At 37.2% G+C, this 12,979-nt stretch overlaps 1 pseudogene; it reads left to right on the plus strand.

The window, feature by feature from the left end:
• Positions 1 to 100: 100 nt before the first annotated feature.
• LOC110543803 (olfactory receptor 52J3-like) lies at positions 101 to 1,009 on the plus strand (annotated as a pseudogene).
• The last annotated feature ends 11,970 nt before the right edge of the window (positions 1,010 to 12,979 follow it).

Consider the following 12,979-nt stretch of genomic DNA (forward strand, 5'->3'; position numbering starts at 1 on the left):
TCTCTCCTGTCTGTCTGTGTGTCTCTCTCTGTGTGTCCATGTGTTCCTCTCATTTTTTTCCAACAGGAGGAAGAACTTCATCTCTTCTGACCAGTTCAGTATGACAATCCACAGCAACAGGAGCATTTTCCACCCAGCCACGTTTTTCCTCATCTGGAGGAAATCCATACCTGGATCTCTCTGCCTTTCTGCTGTATTTATCTTGTGGCTCTAATGGGAAATATCATGATTCTCTTGGTTATCAAGACAGAGCTTTCTCTCTGAGAGCCCATGTTCTATTTTCTGGCCATCCTTTCTTCAGTCGACTTAGCTCTTTCTATAACCTCTGTGCCCCGTAAGCTTGGCATATTCTGGTTTAATGCCCATGAGATAAATTTTGGTGGCTGTGTGGCCCAGATGTTTTTGATCCATGCCTTCACTGGCATGGATGCTGAGGTTCTCATGGCCATGGCTTCTGACCGATATGTAGCCATCTGTGCCCCACTCCACTACACAACCATCTTGACATCTCGGGTGCTGGTGGGCATTGGCATATGTGTCGTCATTTGTCCAGCCTTGTTTGTATGCCCTATGATCTACCTCATTTACCACCTACCTTTTTGTCAAGCTCATATCATACCTCATTCCTACTGTGAACACATGGGCATTGCAAAATTGTCCTGTGGAAGCATCCATATCAATGCGGTGTATGGCCTTTTCGTGGTCTCTCCCTTCCTTTTGAACCTGGTCCTCATTGGCATCTCATATGGGTACATTCTCCATGCTGTGTTCTGCCTCCCATGCACAGTTGAAAGCCCTCAGCACATGTGGCCCCCACGTTGCTGTTCTTTGTGTGTTCTACATCCCATCAGACTTCCCTTTCCTCACTCATCGGTTTGGATACAACATACCACACTACATTCATATTCTTGTTGCAAACCTCTGTCTGGTCATTCCTCCCTCCCTCAATCCCATCATTTATGGAGTGAGGACAAAGCAGATGAGAGCGTGTTCTCTGTGCATTTACTAAAAGGTAAGATTCTGTAATATTCTTTGATTCACCTAGGAAGACTCAAGTCTTGTCTTAGTGGATAGTTCCTATCCCTTGCTGTGAGCTGCTAATTTGCAAGACTGGTTGGCATGTCTCAGCCTGTGGATTAATAAGGCAGTTCTTTAGAAACTTCATCCTATCTCAAAGTTGAAGGACTGTTAGACTACACTGGACAGGCTACTCTGGGAGAAGGTCATGTGGAAATTGCTTGTGTGCCCTCACAAAGGACTCCTCTTCTATTTTCTTCCACTCATGAATGTTTATAGTCATTTGTTTGATTTGTATTAATATTGTGTCTGTTGTGTACCTTGAAACAGTCTAATTTTGGAAGATAAACTAAGAGCCAAAATAATTCAAACTATTTGGCTTTGTAAACATTATGTTACTATTCTCTCCTCTAGAGCCACAATCCTGGGTTCAAAACAATCATTGCCAAATTGGTGGCTTAACCTTGAATAGTGTGCCAGTCATGAGACTCAGTGTAGTGCTGTCCAAAGTAAACACCCGTTTTCAGGAATATTTTCCATAAAAGCACCAGCAACATGTCATTGATTATTCTGTATTAGCACCATAGCCTAAGCATAGGACAATCCACTTACATGGAATATTTATACCTATGTGACATATGTTTGTAATTGCCTGGAACTGTAGCTAGCTTTCTTTTTAAATTTACATTTTTATCTTAAAATATTCTTTTTTAACTTTCAAGATGCCTTTTTATCAATTTGTGACATATCTCTCATTTCCTTTAAGAAGGAAAAAAGATAATGTGAGATGAGAAGAACCACTTTTCACAGGAGGCTAAGAGAGGGTTTCAAGTGATTTAATAAGAATAAAATCAAAGCTTAACAGTGAAATTTTCTCAGTCAGAAAAATTAATTTACATTTTCACATGGTTATATTTTTTAAACTAAAAAATAAGGGAGCAAAATAAGTCGTAAGGGATAGCTGCTGCTGTGAGTGAAAGTGAACAGTCTTAGACTTCACTCATTTCCAGGAAAGAGCTTAATCAGACATGCCCATGGACATTTAGCAATGCTCTGACACAGTTGCCCTTCTGGCTTTCTAGGGGCAAATCCTAGAGTGTCATTTTGCTGAGTGGAAATCTTAAGTCTTAGCCAAGCATGACATTTTTTCTTAGATCATTTGCTTATTAATTATATAAGCTAAAGCCTTTAAAATAATATTTTATTAATTATTTGAGATTTTATGAGGATTATTTTTAACATAGTGACCCCTGCCTTTTCCCAGATTTATCCCAACCTACATCTTCACCCAAGTTTACATTTTTCTCTTTTGCTTTTTGTTTATAAAGTCCATTAAAGTCTTAGCTAGAGAAATAAGGCAAGTGAAGAAGATAAGAGGATATAAATAGGAAAGGAAGAAGCCAAGGCATCCTTATTTACAATTGATGTGATTTTAAACATAAAAGATCTTAAAGACTCCACAGGTATCTGCTTCAGCTGATAAGCACACTCAGCACAGTGACAGGATACAAAATAACACACAAAGTCAGTAGTCAACTGTATACCACCAACATCCATAACAAGAAAGAAATCAGGGAAATTACCCTACTCACATCAGCCCAAAAGAGAAATGTTGGAATAAAGTTAACCAAGGAAGTAACAGAGTTATATAGTAAGTTTTTTCCCTGTGTTTACAATATTAATTCCATTTAAATATTCATCTATGCATACGTTTTATTTTAATTAGGACATAGGTTGCACGTATTTGCTGCATGTTTTCTTTTTTTTATATATCTATTTTATTTTTTATTTTTATTAATTACACTTTATTCACTTTGTATCCCCCCATAAGCCCCTCCCTCCTCCCCTCCCAGTCCCACCCAACCTTCCCCTTCTTCATGCATGCCCCTCCCCAAGTCCTCTGATAGGGGAGGTCCTCTTCTCCTTCTTTCTGATCTTAGTCTATCAGATCTCATCAGGAGTGGCTGCATTGTCATCTTCTATGGCCTGGTAAGGTTGCTCCCCCCTCAGGGGGAGGTGATCAAAGAGCAGGCCAATCAGATTATGTCAGAGGCAGTCTCTCTTCCCATTACTATGGAACCCACTTTGACACTAAACTGCCATGGACTACATCTGTACAGGGATTCTCGGTTATCTCCATGCATGGTCCTTGGTTGGAGTATGAGTCTCTGGGAAGACCCCTGTGTTCAATTTTCTGGTTCTGTTACTCTCCTTGTGGAGTTCCTGTCCTCTCCAGATCTTACTATTTCCCACTTCTTACATAAGATTATATGCCCACTGCCCAACAGTTGGCCATAATTCTCAGCATCTGCTTTGATAGCCTGCAGAGCAGAGCCTTTCAGAGACCCTCCTTGGTGGGTTTCTAGCTTGTTTCCTGTTTTCTTCTTCTGATGTTCTTCCTCTTTGCCTTTTGGGATGGGGATTGAGTGCATGTTTTCATGCAAGCGTTAATTTTGTTTTTCTTTCTTAAGTAGGATTATTAGGTTATTATTAGTAGGATTATTATTATTATTATCAGTCAGAATGCCTTTCTGCACTTTGTTAATTTTTGTTTTTCAGTCAGTATTAAAAAAAATCTTTGTATTTTCCAATAATTCAATTTTATCATAACTCTTTAATTAAATTCTCAGTCCTTATAAAAATGCCTTCTTGGATGTTCCTAGAGATTATAAAATTTATATAACTTCTTTTGTTGGCTATTGTTAAAAGTTTTAGACTTTACTTTCCATTTTGTGTTAAAACCAATTTGTTAACGTTCTATGAAAAACACAAAAATATGTATTATTTGGTTTGTTTTCATTCATTTTTAAAAAAAATTTCTTGTGCATATATTTACCTCATTATAATTCTAGATTTAAGAACAAAAATTTAAATGAAGACTTTGTTGTGTGAAATTCTATTTATCATTGATAAGAACTTTTATGGTTTGTTTATATGTTTATTACCTCCTATCCTTCTGTATGTCCTGTCAATATTGAAATATAAAATTTGAATTCTTTTTTCATAAATTTTACCTTTTTTCTTTAAGAATTGCATGTTTTCTCTTTAGCATTTTACTTTTTCTCTTTTCTCAATGTTTCCAACCTCCAAATTGTCTTTTTTTTTAAATACTCATAATTAAAATTTTTCTTTTTCACAAACACAAACATCTTTTAAGGATTCTAACTGCACATCTTTAAAATGTATTGTATTTCATTCACTTTATTATCATTTTGTTAACATTTTCAAATCTGTTAGTGATTTTTGAAAGTTTGATTATTTACTAAGAGGTTTTTATTTGTTGAACCCATTATTATTATTTATTACCATTTATTGACTTTGTATCCTGGTTGCAGCCCCCTTTCTCATGTCCTCCTGGTCCTAGCCTCTCTCCTTATTCCTCTACCTGTGTCCCTCCCCTAGTCCACTGATAGGGGAGGCCCCTCTTCCCCCACTATCTGACGCTAGCCTATCAGGTCTCATCAGGACTGCCTGGATCCTCTCTCTCTGTGGGCTAATAAGACCACCTCACCAGGGAGAGGTGATCAGAGAGCCAGCCTGCTCCTCTTACTAGGGAACCCACCTGGAGACTGAGCTGCCCAAAGAACCTGACTAAGCAGTTTTTGAAAGTAGGATTCTAAGAATGAGTATTCTGAGGTGGAAGTTTGAAAGCAGGTGGCTCATTTGGGAGTGGTAGAAAGCAAACACATTAAATTTTGTTGCAAAGAGGAATAAGGTTAGAGTTAGTATAATGGTTGTCAATTAGTTAACCTCAGTGTAGGAAAAGTCTTCCAGTTATGTATGGGATCCAATATAATCACATGGATCATTAAAAATGGAGAAGAGAAACATAAGATTGATGGGAGATACAACAACAACAACAACAACAAAAAAAAAAAACATGGCTACAGCTATGTCATGTTGAGATGAGTCATACTTCTGATGCTCAGCCCGAAAACCTTGAGCCAAGACAATGAGTAGTCTATAGGCGAATGTGAAACAACCAAATGTGTTTTCCCTGGAGACATGAGGAAACCTTGAAACATACTGCCTTTTAAGTCAACAGAACAGAGAAATGATAAACCTGTATTAATCTAAATCATTAAAACTTTGGTTAATTGCACTGTGACAATAGATACCAGATACACTTCTTCCCTCAAAATCAATTTGATAGCAAGTTGGGTGAAGAAAGGAGGAAAAAAAAATGTAATGTCCTGAGGCAAAGCCTTTACACTCAGAGCTCTGAGCTGCAATGTCCTTTTACCTTGCTCTTGGTTGACAGGTCATGAGAGACACCTATCCAGAAGGATGAGTGTCCCACATTCCTGATTTCATGGGCAAGCCCTCCAAGATGAACCCTGAACACTCAGCTCTGTACCACATTTTTTCCTGTGTGATTCATGACAGGAGTAATTGAAATTATACTCATTTGGCAAGTTTATTCACTCTGAAGAGAACTTTCAAAATTGAGACTAATGAAATATTTACATGGTTTTATATTAGTAGTTATTGGGGAAACAACAATACCAATAGTACCAATCTGCTAGATTTTATTGTACTTCAATTACTGACAGAGAAATCAATGAATCAGGATGACACATCTCAATGTAATACAAAATTCTGTGAGTTTATTTTTGTTGGGGTAATACCAAATCCTGAGTCATAATGTTGACATCATGGTAAACCTCATGGTCATGTAATGTTGGAATTGAGGTGATGAGCAGTGTGTTGTTCGTTACCAATAATGTGGCCTCAGTTTTAACGCTGTCACTGGCATGGACACGATGGATGTGCGAACAGCCCATCATCCTGAAGATTTTAGATTTCTCTATTGGAAAAACAGTTTGAAAATGCATAAGGTTAAAGAGTTCCCTTGATAGGAACAAGACAGTGTCAGCATTGTGTGACTGGTCCCACATCAAGCCAGAGGTTATTATTATCAGGTATTAATTTAATGACAGATATTTAATATTTAATGAGGAAAGAGTAATACTGTTCTGGCCTTGTTTTATTTGCATTATCACCAAGCCCTTCTAAAGGCTTCATTTTTTTGGGGGGGGTGTGTAGTTGAGGTACCAAGCACCTCACCACTAGGCAAATGGAATTTAGAAAAATGCAAATGGAGATTTTCTAACTTTGCTGGCTGTTAGAATCTGGGTCTTTCTTTTGAGTATATAAGCACAAGGAAAATAGAAATGAGTGCTCTAGTAGGGAAAGAAAGAACCCGTGACTGTGAGGATGGGATGGAGGTTTGGCTGTAAAAAGATGTTGGCATAATGTGTGTAGATTTGAGAACAGGTGTTCATTTTGTTTTATAGTCTTACACAGCATCCTTGTGTAAGTCCCTTATTGTTTGATACTCTTGATAATCATTCTGTGTATTGCCAGTCTTCACTGATGTAGAAGCTCTGTACTCATCTTTTAATGTCTATTCTGCTCATGTTATTTGGTATTTGTGGTATCTGTGTATGTTTCAACGTAGTCCAAATTTTAATATTGGATGAATGACCCCAAATGAATACTACATTTCACACAGAAGTAGAACAATTTGGGAACTTATTTAAATCTTTGAAATTGACTGCCTTCCACAAACTGATGGCAAGGTCCTGTTGCTGAAGACAAGATCTACAGGAGTCATTGAACACAGAGAGGTTGAGCTGGTTATTGCCTAGAACCTTTATCTGATGGTTCTGGAAGCTGTTCTGCATATACTAAACATGGATGGTAAACACCAACTCAGCTACAAACCCTTTGTTTGCAAGATGTGTTAGTGCAACCATGGCATAAAATTTGTGGGAGTAACCATTATCTGATTGGATTTAAGGCCCAAACCATGAGATTGAAGCCATCCTTTACACTGCTCATGTGGTTAAAAATTTGAGACTAGATTGTCCAGAGGCATAGGTGAAAGTCAAATATTACTGTTTTGCTAAAGGAACGTAACAATGAAATGATTCCTAAAGTCATCCTTCTATATTTGTATATTAGTGCCTGTAGAGGAATTTTAATTCAGAACCTGGCTTCTCTGGAAAGAGAACACATCCAAAGATCTTCTAGGTCTGTGTGATCCAGCTGGAATATAGACAGTTCTTTAATCCCAGGAGACAGAAGCAAAAAGATCTCTGAGTACAAGGCCAGCCAGGTATAAAGCAAGTTTCAGGTAAAGAAAAGCTTAGGTCCAGATGTTGTGGTTGCCTTTAATCCCAGCACCAAGGAGACAGAGGCATGCAGGTCTCTCAGTTCTGTTCAGACAGTTCAGCTGAATCAGTGAGTTGAGAGGCAAGGAGTGGAGTTGAGTTTTAGCAGTCTAGTTCATGGAATTCAGAGGCAATTTTTTTCCTGAAGATTTGTAGAAGTGAGAGGTTGAAGGAACAGCAAGACAGACACAGGTGAAGACAGAATGAACCAGAAAATGAGGAGCCAGAAGATTAGAACAGGTGCTGGAGCTAGTAGGATGCCAAGCAGAGCAGTTCAGTCAGAGGCCAAGGGAGAAGCCAGACTGAATCAGTCAGGTAAAGGAGGAGTTTGAGTCAGAACAGCTGAGTTGAACCAGCCAGCAAGAGTTCAGAAAGAGCCAGAAATGGTGAGCTAAAAGAGCCTGAAAGCTTTCTAGGTCCAGGTTAGGTTGTATGGAGGCTAGAAGTTTCTGGGAGTAAGCCCAGGTTAGCAAAGGAAAGAAGTAAGCCTCAGAGACAATTACATTAGGAGAATAAAACATACTTTTACAAGTGCCTTGCTCAGTCATCATCAGATCATCCTACTGCAGTAAATGGGGACAAATAAAGAGATCCAGCCAGACAATGCTGTGAGAAATCTGGCAACCCTCAGTCCTAAATGGTATGTTTCCATAAAATCTCTACTCTTTGGGCTCATGAAACTTTGAGGAAGAGGAGGTGGAAAGGTTGTAAGAGCCAGGTGGAAAGGTTGTAAGAACCAAGGATACAAGCTCTTGTAAACACACCTGGACCAGCACACGTATAAACTGTTAATGAGACCGTGCTGGCATGCACAGGGCTTGTATGAGTCTGAGACAAAGAGTCTCAGCATTGACAGAAGTGCACACAAATCTCCATTCTTGACCCAGAAGCTATATTCAGTTGATAACCACTTGTGAGTGAGCAATTAGTTTTCTCCAACAGAGTTTCACTGGGATTACAAACTTCTTTGAGTGTCATATCTATCTATCTATCTATCTATCTATCTATCTATCTATCTATCTATCTATCTATCTACCTACCTATCTACCTATCTACCTATCTATCATCTATCTATCAATCTATCTATCTATCTATCTATCTATCTATCATCTATCTATCTATCTATCTATCTATCTATCTATCTATCTATCTACCTATCTATCTATTTATCTATCTATCTAATCTATCTCCTTTTCTGTTTTATTAATTCTTCCCTCATACATTACATCCCCACAGCTGTTTCCTCTCCTTCTGTTCCTCACACTTTCTTCTTCATCTCTCTTCTCTCTGAGGTCCACTTCTCTGTTTCTCTTCAGAAAACAACAACAACAACAACAAACACCAAAAACCAAACAACCAAAAAACAACCAAAAAACAAACAAGCCTTCCAGGGATATCAACCAAGGTGGCACACAATTTACAATAAGGTTAGGCACAAACCCTCATATCATGTCTAGATGAGGAAACCCAGTAGGAGGAAAATGGTCCTAAGACAAATTACTGTTAAGAGCAGGCCTGATTCCTAGCACAAAACAACCTCAATGACCTCAATGACATCTTTGGAGTTTTATTTATTTATTTATTTATTTATTTATTTATTGTCTCAAATTGTTAATTCAGAGCATTTATTTATTTTCTTTATTTTTTAATTTATTATTATCACTATTATTATTTTACTTTAGAAGTCTTTTGTCTGTTTTTTTTTTGGTTTCCAATTTTGTATTTCTATGGAATCCATGTGTGTGTGAACACATGTGTCTTTGCGTCTGTTTGTGTTTCCTGTGCTTATTCTTTGCCTCTTTTTTTTTCTGTTTGTTTTGTCCTATTCCAATTCATTGTTTTTGTTTTATCCTATGATAAAGATTTAGATGTCTGTTTGTTTTCTATGGGCAGACAGAAAGGATGTGGACTCAGACAAGAGGGCAGTGAGGAGGTTCCTGCAGTATTTGGGTGAGGAAAAAGTCATAATCAGAATGTGTTCTATGAAAAAGTTATTTTCAATAAAAGAATAAAATGAAAAGAGAAAGGTAAAGCCGCTTAGCAAGTCAGTAATAGAAGAAGATTTGGGTCTTCCACATTAAAGAGACAGAGGCAAAAATATATCCGTGGATTTAGAAGTAAAATCTCAAGCACTTGCCTCTCTGGCATAACAATCCAAAAGAAATAGATCGGAAATGGAGCCCAGAAGTTTACTAAGGAGAAAGGCTTGCTCACTCAGGTCTGTAAGTCAGTTACTCTGCAGGCTGACAGGAACAGACTGTGATATCATAAGGATTTCCTGTTCACTGTGGGCTGCAAAGCAATGGCCTTTTTTCATAAAACACGACAAACTAAAACTAAAACTAAACACAAAACAAAAGAAGGAATAAAGAATAAAGGAGACATTTATGGGTTGTAAATGCTGTTCGGAACTTCCCCAGGAGGGTGTCCCAAACTGATTAAGAACATCTGCTTTGTTGTCTTATGGCTTACTTGAAAACTATATTATATTTGAATAATTTGGAAGCATCACCCACGAAGAATGTATTTAGAACAGAATACAACATGTATTTAGTTTAAAATATGCCCCATCTATAAAGTAAATTATCAGGACTCAAGCATTCTTCAGTAATTTAAATCTGAAGATTTTCAGGAGACTCTTCTGACATTTACATAAGCTTAGAATTTTGTTGTCTCATTCATATTGTATTAATCAAGATCACTGACTCTGTTACCTGTTGTAGCCACTGCTGCAAAATTGAGCCCCAGCCTTTAAGACTCATGAAGAAGCAATTTGCCCTCCTTCTTTTCTTGCAGCCAATCTTAGCATTGCTTAATGCCTATTAAATGGAATAGCAAACTTACTTACACATAGGTGGTGAAGTACATTTTATGGCTAAGGGTGGGCGTGAGATTGACTTTATTGTACTTGGTATTGACCATCCACAATATCTAATTCTAAAGACTGGAAATGAAGAAAAATAAACTGTCTAGTTTTTATTATAAAAAAATCCCTTATTGCATTACCAACATAGAAAAATTCTATTAGTAAATGTTCCATCTTGAACTTTAAATTCAACAGAAAATTATTCAGTAGCTGTCATGCAAGTGACCCTTTTGGATTTACTGTAACATTGAAATCATCCTTTAATATTTTTGCTCTAGTCATGAAATAGTTCTATGTCTCAGTATCCTAGTTGCATTTTGAATGAAGTAAAATATTCGCTCTATTTCTGTATCTTGACGAATGTGTGTTGAATTGGTTGAAATTTGGTAAATTTATCAGGGTAGCATTTGTTTTGGAAGTTTACCCTCAACCTACTATTCCCATTCAATTCGTAAGTGAATAGTTACTCATGACAACAGCATGCCCTTGTAAGCTCTGAACGAACCACCGGCTTCCCATTCCCTTGGGTTTCTCTTGTGTATAGCATGTGAGCTGGTCCTTCAGGTAATCTTTCTCTGTGTGTTCTCTCCACTATCAAGTTTAGGTCTTTCCCTTTGCTCTTTCACCACAGATAAACCCCATTTTGATATAGTACAATTTTTGACCGGGATATTTAGAAAGTTGCAGAATAAAAACATAGGCATCAGAACATGACTCCTATGTAGGTTAATCTTCTCTAGAGAAACACTTGAACACATGGTATATGCTGGTTTTCCTAGTCTGGCTTCCATCATTTAACATGTTGCTGGTGAGGTTAACCTATCTGAACATAAAAAGCAAACACAAATTTCAACATCAGCCTAGACGGCAAATATAATTATCCACAGACTAATGACAACTTGGCCAGCAACAAATGGCTTCATAGTAGTAATATAGTTCTGAGGTGTAATGGCTTCCAAACTTAAGGGATGTGATAACTGGTATAACAGAATTATTTCACTTTAAAATATTATTAAAATGATGATGAATAGCAAGCAACAGCTTTAAGAGAACAGGTAACAGAGCAGTTAGCATGTAAGTATTCTCAGTAAGCTGAAGTGCATGCTTGAGAGATAAGGCGATTTGCTCAAGAAGGCTGTCATTCTTAGAACAATTTTAATATATTCCAAATGGTGAAATATAGATCCATGACACTTTATCTCATTGTCACTCTTGCTCTCCCAACATTTGGCTTCTGTTCTCCCTATATTAGGTAGTGTCCTTTTTTAATAGTTTGTTTTTTAATAAAATATTTTGAAAAAGTTTTTGCCTTGGAATCATATCTATTTCAAAATAATGGCTGCTACCCCATCCATATTCTCTAACCAAAGCTGTTACTGAGTTTAAATATAAAATTTGAATATCATGAAGGTTAATTGGCAATATGAGCAAATATTTGGTTCATGTGCATATTATTACTATTCATAAAGTGTTATGAATATTTTTATGAAGTAGGATATCAGTAAAACCTCACAAAACATATCATTAACAACAACTCAGGCAGCCACATGACAGTGGAAGTAACCTCAGAATATTTATTACTAAAAAAATGCCAAATGTTATCAACATTGCCTAGATTTCAGTTAAAACCAAACTTTAGCAGTTCATCGCCTTAACTACTCAGCCACCTTAGCCACAGTGGCACATGCCTATAATCCCAGTCCTCAGCAGTCAGATAGGCAGAGGAGGGTCTCAGTGAGTTCAAGGCCAGCCTGGTCTATAAAAGTGAGACCAGAACAGCCAAGGCTACACATAGAAACCATGTCTCGAATAGCTAAAAGAAAGAGAAAGAGAAGGGGGAAGAGAGGGAGGGAGAGAGAGAGAGAGAGAGAGAGAGAGAGAGAGAGAGAGAGAGAGAGAGAGAAAACAACACCAACAACAAAATCCTACATTTTATAATCTTTTAAAAGTTAAAAATCTTTTCATAACAAATGACTAATATGCTAATATGCAAGTTTTTGTGGGTCTACATTAAGAATGGGTGACATGTAAGATCCTTTCAAAAAAAGTGACAAAATAATACTGGAACAAATGAGAAATAGTTACATAAGTTTATAAATAGCTACAGAGTGTTGTCAGAAAGGCTAATGAAAAGTGCATGCATACAGAACTTCAGTGACAAATGTCCCAGGTAAATTGAAGTCTGTCTTGTTGTGGTTTGAATGAAAACGTTCCCTAAAGGTTCATATGTTTGAATTCCTGATCCCCAGTTGGCAGAACTGTTTCTGAAGAGCTGGGATGCGTGGCCTATGGCAGCTGGTGTTTCAAAAGCCCCCACCAATGTCAGTTAGCTCTCTTCATGACAGTGTATTAAGGTGTAATCCTCAGGGCTTGTTGCAGTGTCATGTCATGATGCCTAACATGCCAAATAAGCAGTATATTGTTCAGTTCTATAAAATTGGATGTGATTTGATGTATGTTTCAATGACTACTGATTTATTATCTTTTTCAATAAGATTAAACAGCATTATCATTTTAGTTTTCAATTTCCAATAACTTTATTTTAAATAGGTTTCATGTACTTAATAACAATACTTGGTCACCTTAACCTAAAATATTTCAATTATAAGACATGTCTCATGACATGTAATGTGATTATAAATGATTTCTTATTAAACAAAAAAAACCAAACAAACAAACAAAAAGAAAAGTGCATGCAAAGTTAGATGTCCTCATACTTTTCTGCTTTTCTAAAAACTCAATTTGTACATAAATATAGACACATATTTCTTTTTTTGTTAATTTTTTATTAATTACACTTTATTCATTTTGTACCCCCCCATAAGCCCCTCCCTCCTCCCCTCCCAGTCCCACCCTCCCTCCCCTTTCTGCATGCATGCCCCTCGCCAAGTCCACTGATAGGGGAGGTTCTCCTCTCCTT

Source organism: Meriones unguiculatus, chromosome 14 (assembly GCF_030254825.1).
Source record: "Meriones unguiculatus strain TT.TT164.6M chromosome 14, Bangor_MerUng_6.1, whole genome shotgun sequence".
Classification (NCBI taxonomy): domain Eukaryota; kingdom Metazoa; phylum Chordata; class Mammalia; order Rodentia; family Muridae; genus Meriones; species Meriones unguiculatus.